The sequence below is a fragment of the Theropithecus gelada genome, chromosome 11 (assembly GCF_003255815.1).
Source record: "Theropithecus gelada isolate Dixy chromosome 11, Tgel_1.0, whole genome shotgun sequence".
NCBI classification, from domain to species: domain Eukaryota; kingdom Metazoa; phylum Chordata; class Mammalia; order Primates; family Cercopithecidae; genus Theropithecus; species Theropithecus gelada.
Genome location: NC_037679.1, coordinates 35,092,513 through 35,103,944, shown reverse-complemented (window position 1 = coordinate 35,103,944; position 11,432 = coordinate 35,092,513).

The following is an 11,432-nucleotide window of genomic DNA, read 5'->3' as shown; positions in this document are numbered from 1 at the left end:
AAAACAAAACAAAACAAAAAAACCTCAAACATTTGTTACTCAGAAGAACCAACGAAAGGTTGTTGTTTTGGGGGACTGGCAGTGGTGTGGAGTATATTGGATGTGCTAAGTGCTTTTTAACCAACTTGGATCGAGGCCAGGGTTATTTTCCTATTCTAGGTCTGACCTCAAAGTGCTCCCTTTGGCATGTTGGATTCAATTATTAGGGTGGTTTCACATTTACCTTTCCCAGCAATAGTTTTCAGCCTTAGCATTCTGCTCACATTTCACATTTAACAAAGTCTCTCTTTAGCAATCTGCTCACACCTCTTGCCTTTGTGAATAAAGTTTGATTTTCACAAAGGGCACTTTCTAGTCAAAATTCCATACTTGCTGCTTTCCCGGCTATGAAGTGCTGACCTGGGTGGAGGAGGCATTGCTTCCTTAGAAAAGGACAGAGCTTGAAGCTCTTCATTCATCTCAGGGCCCTTCTCTCCCACTTTGGAACAGTATCAGTCAGATGTACTTCATCAGAGAGACCCTGGGCCGGTTCCTAGGAACTTCCTGTCCGCCAGCTGCTACAGTGGGGTTGGCAGGTACCAGGTGTGGCCAGCAAACATACCTGCCTCAGAGGCCTGGGTCCTTTGAAGTACCGAAGGAATGTCACACTTCAAAGAAACCTCACTGCAGCTGTCACCTGGCTATCAGGGGAGGTCAGAGAGTTAATATGCAACCATGAAACTCCCACCTCCAGCCAACACCTGCAAAGCTGAAGCACATTTTTTTTTTCTGGTGCACAGGATTTGAAAGCATTGTTCCTAATTTATCTCAGCATTGTTCCTAACTTATCTCAGCAAGAGCTCAGTGCCCTATGTCTTCAGATAAAGATCCATTGTACATATCTGTCCAACAATAAAATAAGTAAATGAGCTGGAGTTTTCTTTTCTGAATAGGAATTATTTAGTAATGAAGTAAGTCTTTGCAATTACTATTTGCAGAAGTTTAATTATGGGACTAATTTGTAAAAAACATTAGCAAGACTTTGTACAAATGTAGCATCTTTTATCCGAGGATCACAATGTGTTGTATGCAAATGAATGAACTCTGCTGACGACTCTGCTTGGTATGCACTCAATTACTGTTTTAAATTTTCCTTGGGCATTCAGCACTCTAGGGCTGGGGTGGGAAGCCAACATTTATTTATAAATTGCAGCAAGATGGATGTAGATTAGATCTAAAAAAGGACTTCCTGGTTGTGATGTTGCTAAATGCTGGCCTGAATTACTGTGGCAGTTTTTAAAGACTTCCTGTCACTTTGATGGTAGTCTTTTTGTTAGAAAAACAAACCCATCATCTTCTTCCAGTGGAAGCAGCTAAGTTTTGAACTTCAACACAAATAGTAAGCCATTAAAGAAAAGAAAAAGAGGGTTGGAGCGAGTGACTACAAAAGCCCAAATTCTGGCAGACTCTCCTTTAAGGCTCTGGACTCTGCTAAAACCTGGACAGCAGGAAGGTATGCCTCAATTAAAATCATAAAGGCCAAATTTTGCCTGGGGATAGCCTTTGTTACAGTTCCTAGCCTCAAAGAAATGGCTTCAGCTCCCTTTCCCTCCCACCCTTACTTATACACTCCAATAAAGATTTGCGTCTAAAAAATAAGATAGACAAATACCTGCATATATATGTTTAGAGTGGAATTTCATTACAGATTTCTGCCTAGTCTTGACAGATAAACCAGACCCAATGACCTAATATGCCTCCTGCGTTTGTTTTATTTAAGCTTCGTGTTCCTTCTACCTACTCCTCCTTCGGCAGAAACAGAAAAGATTTTAGAAAAGAACAGGTTCTTTGCAAAACTGCCTATGGCTACTCTGAGGGCGGACCCTCATTCACCCTCACTCTCTGCTTCCTAATCTCTTTCCTGTCCCAGTACCTTATGGTTTATTGAACCCTCAAAACTTTCTGTAGCTTTGGTGCTAAATTTTGCAATCAGTTTTCTTCCACTCTTAGGGGTTAGTGCCCCTGGGCTCATATTGGGCTGCAGTAGAGCAAGTGGAAGGTCAGAGGAGCTGAAAAGAGGAGTTTCTGGAATTGGGCTGCTTAGTTCAAAATCTGGTTTATGAACCATGGGAACTTGAGCAGGTTTCTTCATCTCTCTACCTAGTTTCTTTAACTGTCAAATGGGGACAGTATTAATCCCTACCTTATAGAAAAGTCATGAGAGTTTAAATGAGATGATACGTGTACAATACATATTTCAGATAACATGTATGATTCATATTTCAGATAACACAATACAGATTTCTATTAATTAGACTCCAAACACATAAGGATGCGTATACTTGTATCTCATAGCATTTTTGAATGCTTTTCACATGCTTCTTAAGTATTGTACACGTATCATCTCATTTAACTCTCATGACTTTTCTATAAGGTAGGAATTAATACTGTCCCCATTTGACAGTTAAATAAACTAGGCAGAGAGATGAAGAAACCTGCCCAAGGTCCCATGGTTCATAAACCAGATTTTGAACTGAGCAGCCCAATTCCAGAAACTCTTCTTTTAATTAATTAGACTCTGAAAACATAAGGATGCTTATACTTACGTTTCTTTCCTGGATCCAGAGCATCTTCAATTATTATGGTGTTTCTCCAACTGTGGGTTGGGTATTATTAATGGTTCAAGAATTCAACTTAATTTGATATCCACTAGCCTATGAAAAAAGGAAAAATATCTGTGTACAAGGCAGGTATTAAGGATAGTACTGCCAGGCATGATAGCATGCGTCTATAGTCCCAGCTATTCAGGAGGCTGAAGTGGGAGGATCGTTTGAGTCCAGGAGTTCTGGGCTGTAGTGCGCGATGCCAGTTGAGTGTCTGCACTAAGTTCAGCATCAGTGGGGTGACCTCCCAGAAGCAGGAGACCACCAGGTTGCCTAAAGAGCGGTGAACTGGCCCAGGTTGGAAACAGAGCACTGATCAGTATTGGCATCACACCTGTGAAGAACGACTGCCCAGCAGCCTGGGCAACATACTGAAACCTGCCTCTTTTGAGTTCTCACCTTATAAAGTGTGCTTTCTTCTCATGCATCTATCCTAAGACAACAGAAAGTACAGTATGTAAACTTTTTTTTTAAAAAAGAATAGTGCTGTTTTAGAAAACTTTTATTTATTTTATACCTGTATACTTATATATGATATATACATTGACTTAACATGCTTTACCTATGTATATTTACATATATACTTACATGAGGTACACTGAATCATGATGTAAAATATTATTTCAAGCACAGTCAAAAAAGTGCAAAAATGCAAGACATTTTTTCATACAAATTGAACAGAGTTGCCTGCCACAACCCTGTGACTCCCCTGCATCGTGGGTTATGTGCTGAACTCTTTCAAGATGATAATGGCCTTTTAGAAATATTATTAGGAAAGTCATAAATGGAGCAAGGAGGGAAGAAAGGAATAATTTAAATGACATATAGGGGAAGGCAAACAAAAACTATTAGGCATAGTATATAAATTGTAGAAGCTCATTTTTTACAAAGTATATACATGTAAAGGGTTAATATCTTTACTATATACAGAACACTTACAAGGCATATGAGCCATTGATTCATAAAAGGACAGTCGGCCACCTCTATCTGTGGATTCTGCATCTGTGGATTCAACCAACTGTGAATCAAAGCATTTCAAAAAAAATAATAATTATCTCTGCACTGAAAATATACAGACTTTTAGATCTTGTCATTATTCCCTAAATAATACAGTATAATAACCTTTTACATAGCATTTACATTTTATTAGATATTGTAAGTAATCTAGAGACTAAAGTATACAGGAGGCTGTAGGCAGGAGAGGAGTATGAGGAGGCTGAGGCAGGAGAACTGCTTGAACCCGGGAGGCGGAGGTTGCAGTGAGCCAAGGTCGCGCCACAGCACTCCAGCCCCAGTGACAGAAGGAGACTCTGTCTTAAAAAAAAAAAGTGTACAGTAGAGACCAGGTGCAGTGACTCATGCCTGTAATCCCAGCACTTTGGGAGGTTGAGGCGGGCAGATCACCTGAGGCTAGGATTTCAAGACCAGCCTGGCCAACATGATGAAACCCTGTTTCTACTAAAAATACAAAAATTAGCCAGGCGTAGTGGTGGGCGCCTGTAATCCCAGCTACTCAGGAGACTGAGGCAGGAGAATCGCTTAAAACTGGGAAGTGAAGGTTGCAGGGAGCCAAGATGGTGCCACTGCACTCCAGCCTGGGCGACAGAGCGAAACTTCATCTCAAAAAATAAAAAATAAAAAAAAAGTATACAGGGAAATGTGCATAGATTATATGCAAATACTATATCATTTTATATTGCAAGAGTGAGTATTTGCAGATTTTGGTACCTACGAGAGGTCCTGGAACCAATACCCCATGGATACTGAGGGACAACTGTAAATAGTAAGCATATAAAAATATCTTCAGCTTCATTAGTAATATAGGAATACAACGGAAAACCTTGAAATTATGTTTTTCATCTATCAAATTAACAATTTTGTTTTATGGTAATATCCAATGTAGAGAAAGTTACAGGGAAATAAACACTTCCAAAAAAGACTAGCAGGGATAAAGATTGGGATAACTTTTCTGAGGCAGCAATCTGGCAATTTGATTTCAAAAGCCATACAAATGTATATACCCTTTGAGTTCACAATTCTACTGCAAATAATTTATCCTAAGGCCATAATAAAGCTGTTTCACAAACATTTAGCTATCAGGATGTTCATTGCAGGACTGTTACGGTAAAAAAAATTGGAAGATAATTTAAAAAAAAAGACAATTGATAAAATAAACTTTGGTGCACTGACAGAAGAATTTAAAATGATGCTGTGGTATGGTTTGAGATAATTTCCTTTTGTGTAGGGTTTGGTCTCTACAAGCAAAGCTTTGGGTACCAGACTTCTCTTAAATTAAAAACTAGGACCTTATGTTTTGCAACTGTGTCAAAGTGCAATAGATTGAATTTAGGCAGAAGTGCTAACTTGAATAATAATGCGATTGGCTTTAAGAGTATATAGTGTGGAAGAAATTGCATGTTATTTATACAGGTGTCAAGTAGTCCACACTTGCCTGCTGTTCTCCGTAAGAGCTGTAACCACACCCAGGTAAGCTTTGGCCTCCCTGCCTGTAACCTGATAAAAGGGTCAAGCCTGCAGGACGGTGTGTTGCTATACTCACTGATGGAATTTTCTCTCCCCTGCCTGGGCAGGTGAACCCAAGGCTATGAACCAGGGCCTGTAGGTATTTGAGGCTATCATGATGCTGCCCCTTCATTCCTGCAGTCAACTAGGAGCTGTGGGGACTGCAGCACTTGCTCTCTCCTGGCCAGCAGCCCGGGGGTGAGGAGGGCTTGGGGATCCGTTGAATTTTCCTTTTTGTTTTCTTCATTTCTATTGACTCGAACTCACCTGTTAGAAAGAAAAAAGTCTTACTAGTCTTACTGTTGGAATTAGGAAATTAGTCTTTAACTGGACTGCAAATATGGCTCACACCTGTAATCCCAGTGCTGTGGAAGGCCAGGGCCTGAGGATCATTTGAGGCTGGGAGTTTAAGACCAGTCTGGGCAATATAGTGAGACCTGTCTTTACAAAGGATTAAAAGCAGCCAGGTGTGGTGGTGAGAACCTGTAGTCCCCACTGCTTAGGAGGCTGAGGCAGGAGAATCATTTGAGCCCAGGAGTTTGAGGCTGCAGTGAGCTATCATTATGCCACTGTATTCCAGTCTGAGTGGCAGAGCAATGTCCTATCTTTAAAAAAGAAAAAAGATCGAGACCATCCTGGCTAACACGGTGAAACCCCGTCTCTACTAAAAATACAAAAAGTTAGCCGGGCGTGGTGGCGGGCACCTGTAGTCCCAGCTACTCGGGAGACTGAGGCAGGAGAATGGCGTAAACCTGGGAGGCGGAGCTTGCAGTGAGCTGAGATCCGGCCACTGCACTCCAGCCTGGGCAGCAGAGCGAGACTCCGTCTCAAAAAAAAAAAAAAAAAAAGAAAAGAAAAAAGAAAAAAGAAGAAAAAAATAGATGAAAAAGGACAGTGTATACCCCATGAAGTTAACAGTTGGGGTTTTTTATGTTTTTTTGTTTTTCCTGGTTGGGAGGATTCAGGTGGTTACTCTTTCCAGTTTACCTCCATTTTATAGTTTTTGTCCCCAAGCACATATTACTTTAACTAGAAGGACAAAAGAATGTTTTTGTCACTGTTGTCTTGTTCACTGCTGCCCAAGTCCTAGAATGGTCTCTAGTCTACAGTAACCTCTCAATAACTACCTGTTGGAGAAATAACCGAATGAATAAATGTCAAAGGTCATTGCTTCCTTTGGGAATGGAAAGCTTTAGTACCATCAGATTTTTTTCAATATCCTCAGCTTCTCAGGATCACAGGTTGGAGTTTGAGTAGCATATGTTAAAAATCATAGTTCCTGTCTTCTTCAAAAGTCCTGTGACTTTCAAGAAACCTATGACTTTGGGCACCCTGTGTGCTATCTTTCCTTCAGCACAGATGGTTCCTGCCTGCTGAAAAGTGCTGACTATTGCACCTCAGCTAAACCACTCAACCTTCTTCTAGAGGCCCAGGGAGATACGAATGTGACCAAGAACTTGGCCTTTAATATTCAACCCAAGTCTGGCTAGAGGTCGGAAGGAGAAAAAAAAAAATCCCTCCATGAGCCATAGCTGTTTGTATATTCAGTGTCTCTAGGCAACTGGGAGGACATTTACCATTCATCCTCCAAGAATGCTGAGTAGCCCTTCATACGTGTGATTCACTTTGGGGTAAATTTCTGTCCTTTCTAATGAGCCTGTGATGGGAGTCAAGTGAAAAGGAATCATTAGCCGGGCGCGGTGGCTCAAGCCTGTAATCCCAGCACTTTGGGAGGCCGAGGCGGGCGGATCACGAGGTCAGGAGATCGAGACCATCCTGGCTAACATGGTGAAACCCCGTCTCTACTAAAAATACAAAAAACTAGCCGGGCGTGGTGGCGGGCGCCTGTAGTCCCAGCTACTCGGAGGCTGAGGCAGGAGAATGGCCTGAACCTGGGAGGCGGAGCTTGCAGTGAGCCGAGATCGCGCCACTGCACTCCAGCCTGGGTGACACAGCGCGAGACTCCGTCTCAAAAAAAAAAAAAAAAAAAAAAAAAAAAAAGAAAAGGAATCATTAAATCTGGTTTTATTCAAGTTACATAATTAACTCTGGCACTGAAGTTGGCTTCCCAAGTTTTATACATGGCCTGAGTTTGTCCATTGAATTAAAGGTGAGCATGGGGGTTGATGACACAGTGGCTATAGGTTCTTATTTCTTATTCTTCTTCATAGGGTTAATTTGAAGAATAATTTAACTAAAGCACCTTGTGCAGGGTTGGGAACGTGTTAGTGATCAGTACATGAAATGTCCCCGTCCATTGCCTCTTTTCCCTCATGACCCCCTACATGGGAGGTTTTCCCTTGGAGGGTGTGACAGCTGATTACCCAAGCTGGTGTGGGAATTTAGCTGCGGAGATTGACTGGCAGATCACAACTTGGACTGTTCTGACCAATAGGGGTAGGGCTCTCTACTTCATTAAGTGTCTTTGTGGCATTTTGTCTTTCTCTCTCCCGGCTAGTCTACTCAAACACCCTTCTCAGAGACTGCCACTGTGGACTCAAGTTTTCACAATACCAGGAGGTTTGTGGGAACTGAATAAATTGCTTCAAGATCTAACATAAAAATAAGTCCTGGCCCCAATCCTAAAAGAAGTCACTGGGAACCCAACCAGTGCTGGGCAACTAGCCCAGGCCCAGGCTAATGAGATATTTACATGCTAGGCCTTTCCCTTCATTTTGGTCTTCACAGGCCTCATTTGTGAGGAAGTCTGGAGTGTGTGTGCTGTAGGCAGAGGCCGGTGCTTCCCAGCTTCGTGCTGTGGACTTCTGTAGCAGATCAGGGGCACTATCAAACACCAAAAAATCCAACACATTCAACAAACGGCAAATTCCCAGCTCTAAGTGATTACTTGCCTTTTTTTTTTTTTTTGGCAATTATTTTTCATTTACATTATTTTCTGAGTTTTGCATGTTTTACTCTGAGTTTTGCATGTTTTCCTTTACCTGTTTACATGTTTATAAACAGGTAAAGGAAATGTAATCTCATTTATTTCAATATTTTGTGAGTGCTTGGTCCTAGGAGTTTTAGGAGAGCATTTTTATTTATCAGATTAAGACACATTTAAAAGCGTCCCCAAAGACGATTTAGAATTGGAAAACTAAACCTAGGAGGAAGTTAAGCTACAGTGATTATTTTGCTTGGAGAGTAGTATTGGCTTTCCAATAAAATGAAGGTGATTACTGAGAAAGGTAGCTGATTGGTCATTAGTGCATGGCAAGGACAAGAGCGTGAAGACTCATGTTTGCTTAAAAGAATCATTTTTCTCTCAGGTGGAATTTGTTGGACATTAGTGTGGCAGATTGTGATATTTCTTCTAAAAGTGGGAAAGCAATTTGTGTAATTTGTGCTCGTGTGCAGAGAAGAGAACCAGACGGCTTTCGCAGTAAACTTTGAGGGCTTTACTAGAATAGGGAGAGACAAAAGGGAGGCAAACTTGGTGGCTTGTGGGATGGAGAATCATTGTTTCAAATCAGGGGTGAGAACAACCCGAAATTTGGGAATGGCTTTTCAATAATAGCTCTTCTGATATGTAGTACTAGAATCTCATTTTTATTTGTTTTAAGCACAGCTTCAGAGGTTCTTTTAAAAAATTCCAAACTTGTAAATAAAGAAAAAAGAGGGGGCCAGGCACAATGGCTCATGCCTGTAATTCCAGCACTTTGGGAGGCTGAGGTGGGCAGATTGCCTGAGGTCAGGAGTTCGAGACCAGCCTGGCCAACATGGTAAAACCCTATCTCTACTAAAAATACAAAAATTAGCCGGGCACTGTGGCAGGCATCTGTAATCCCAGCTACTCGGGAGGCTGAGGCAGAAGAATCACTTGAACCCGGGAGGAGGAGGTTGCAGTGAGCCGAGATCGCGCCATTGCACTCCAGCCTTGGCAACGTGAGTGAGACTTTGTCTCAAAAAAAAAAAAAAAAAAAGAGGAACAGCATGTCTTATCGATGTCTCATTGGGAAAATGTTTAAAAGGCCTCCAAGGATTACTCATTATTTACTACTGACAAGGCCTAGACTCTGTGAGGTCACATGTTGATTTGTAGGTTTATGTCTGGTATAAAAGATAACTCTATAAAGATTGTGGTTTCATTGCCCTGAAGGACATTAACCTCTTTTGACTTAACATAGTAATCTTATTCATATATTCTCTTTTACAAATTTCACTAATTTTTCTGAGTACCCAGGTCCCCAAATGGCCTCGAAACCAGCTTGCTTATTCTTCTGGCTCCCCACCAGTGAATTGAATGTGTGTTAACATGTGTTCATTATTTAAGTCATGTTTGTAACTATTTTAAAATTGCTCTTTGACTAGTGGATTTTTATCTTTTATTGTTTGCTGAGTAAGATTTTTCATAATAACTTCTCTTCTGCTCTTTGATTAATGCTGAATAGAGTCGTGATTTTACTAACATTTATTTTTGTGGCAGCCTCATGTGTAATCCCACCTGCATTCTTCAAAAGCATTTGTAAATAACCAACAAAACTATTTCCTGGTGTAAATCAGTGCGTGGAAATCCGTTCTTGTTCTTAAAGGAAGTTAAAGTGAATGAGTTTTCTTCACAGCAATCCAGGATTTTTATCTACAGAGAAAAATCAGTATTTATGTAGTTTTGTACTTATTGTCAACCAACAGGTCTCGTAAATACAGGGTTTTTGCCAGTTTTTGTGTTAAAAGTTACATGTACTCACATAAATGGTTTGGGAAGAAAGACTGAATTGGTTTGGAAGGAAATCAGTAATTTAAAAAAGAAAACAACCGGCCGGGCGCGGTGGCTCGCGCCTGTAATCCTAGCACTTTGGGAGGCTGAGGCAGTCAAGTTGCCTGAGCTTAGGAGTTCAAGACCAGCCTGGACAACACGATGAAACCCCGTCTCTACTAAAATACAAAAAAAATACACCATTGGGTGTGGTGGCATGTGCCTGTAGTCCCAGCTACTCAGGAGGCTGAGGCAGGAGAACTGCTTGAATCCAGGAGGTGGAGGTTTGCAGTGAGCCAAGCTTGCACCACTGTACTCCAGCCTGAACGACAGAGTGAGACTCCGTCTCCAAAACAAAACAAAACAAACAACCTGAACCATAAACAGTTGAATTCAGTCAGGATTGTTTACTCATTGCATGAATAAATTTGACCCCTTAAATAATGAGCCACTTGAATTCAACTGCTTTTCGGTGTAATACAGTTGCATCTTTGAAATTTTGGCGATGCAGCATGACCTCAAATGGTTGTAATTGCCTATTAAAAAAAAAACAGGCATGAGAAACTGTGCTACTTTAAATGCAACAGATACACATATTTGGACTTTGACAATTCCGTATCGGTCTCTTCCATCCAGAGAGGTAAGATCCCTTTATATAAGTAAATACCTGAGACTGGATCCTGGCTCACTCCTGTAATCCGGCACTTTGGAAAGCTGAAGTGGGAGGATTGCTTGAGTCCAAGAGTTTGAGATCAGCCTGGGCAACATGGAAGGACATTGTCTTTACAAAAAATACAAAAATTAACTGGATGTGATGGTGCGCACCTGCAGTCCCAGCTACTTGGGAGACTGAGACGGGAGAATAATCACCTGAGCCTGGGGAAATGGAGGCTGCAGGGAGCTGTGATTGCATCACTGTACTCCATCCTCGGTGACAGAGCAAGACCCTGTATCAAAAAAAAAAAAAAAAAAAAAAAGGCCGGGCGCGGTGGCTCAAGCCTGTAATCCCAGCACTTTGGGAGGCCGAGATGGGCGGATCACGAGGTCAGAAGATCGAGACCATCCTGGCTAACACACAAAATACAAAAAAAACCTAGCCGGGTGAGGTGGCGGGCGCCTGTAGTCCCAGCTACTCGGGAGGCTGAGGCAGGAGAATGGCGTAAGGCCAGGAGGCGGAGCTTGCAGTGAGCTGAGATCCGGCCACTGCACTCCAGCCTGGGCGACAGAGCGAGACTCCGTCTCAAAAAAAAAATATGTTTCAAATATTTAAAACCAAAACAATGCTAATGATTTTTACAGACAAAGTAATATTTATTTCTTTAGAATAACCATTCCATAGTTAAGTAATTAAATTATTGCTTAGAGCTGTGCATAAATGAACTATTAGGAAACATTTTCATTTTTTTTCTCATCGAGGGCAGTGGGTAATGATAGAAAATAACAGGTGAGTTTTGTACATTTTAAAAAACATTATTCATCACTTTTTGCTCTCCAAATCTATTGTTTCATAAATTTGGCATTGCCTTTGTTTAAAAATTGGGATAAGCATTATACTCCTTACTGTAGGAGTT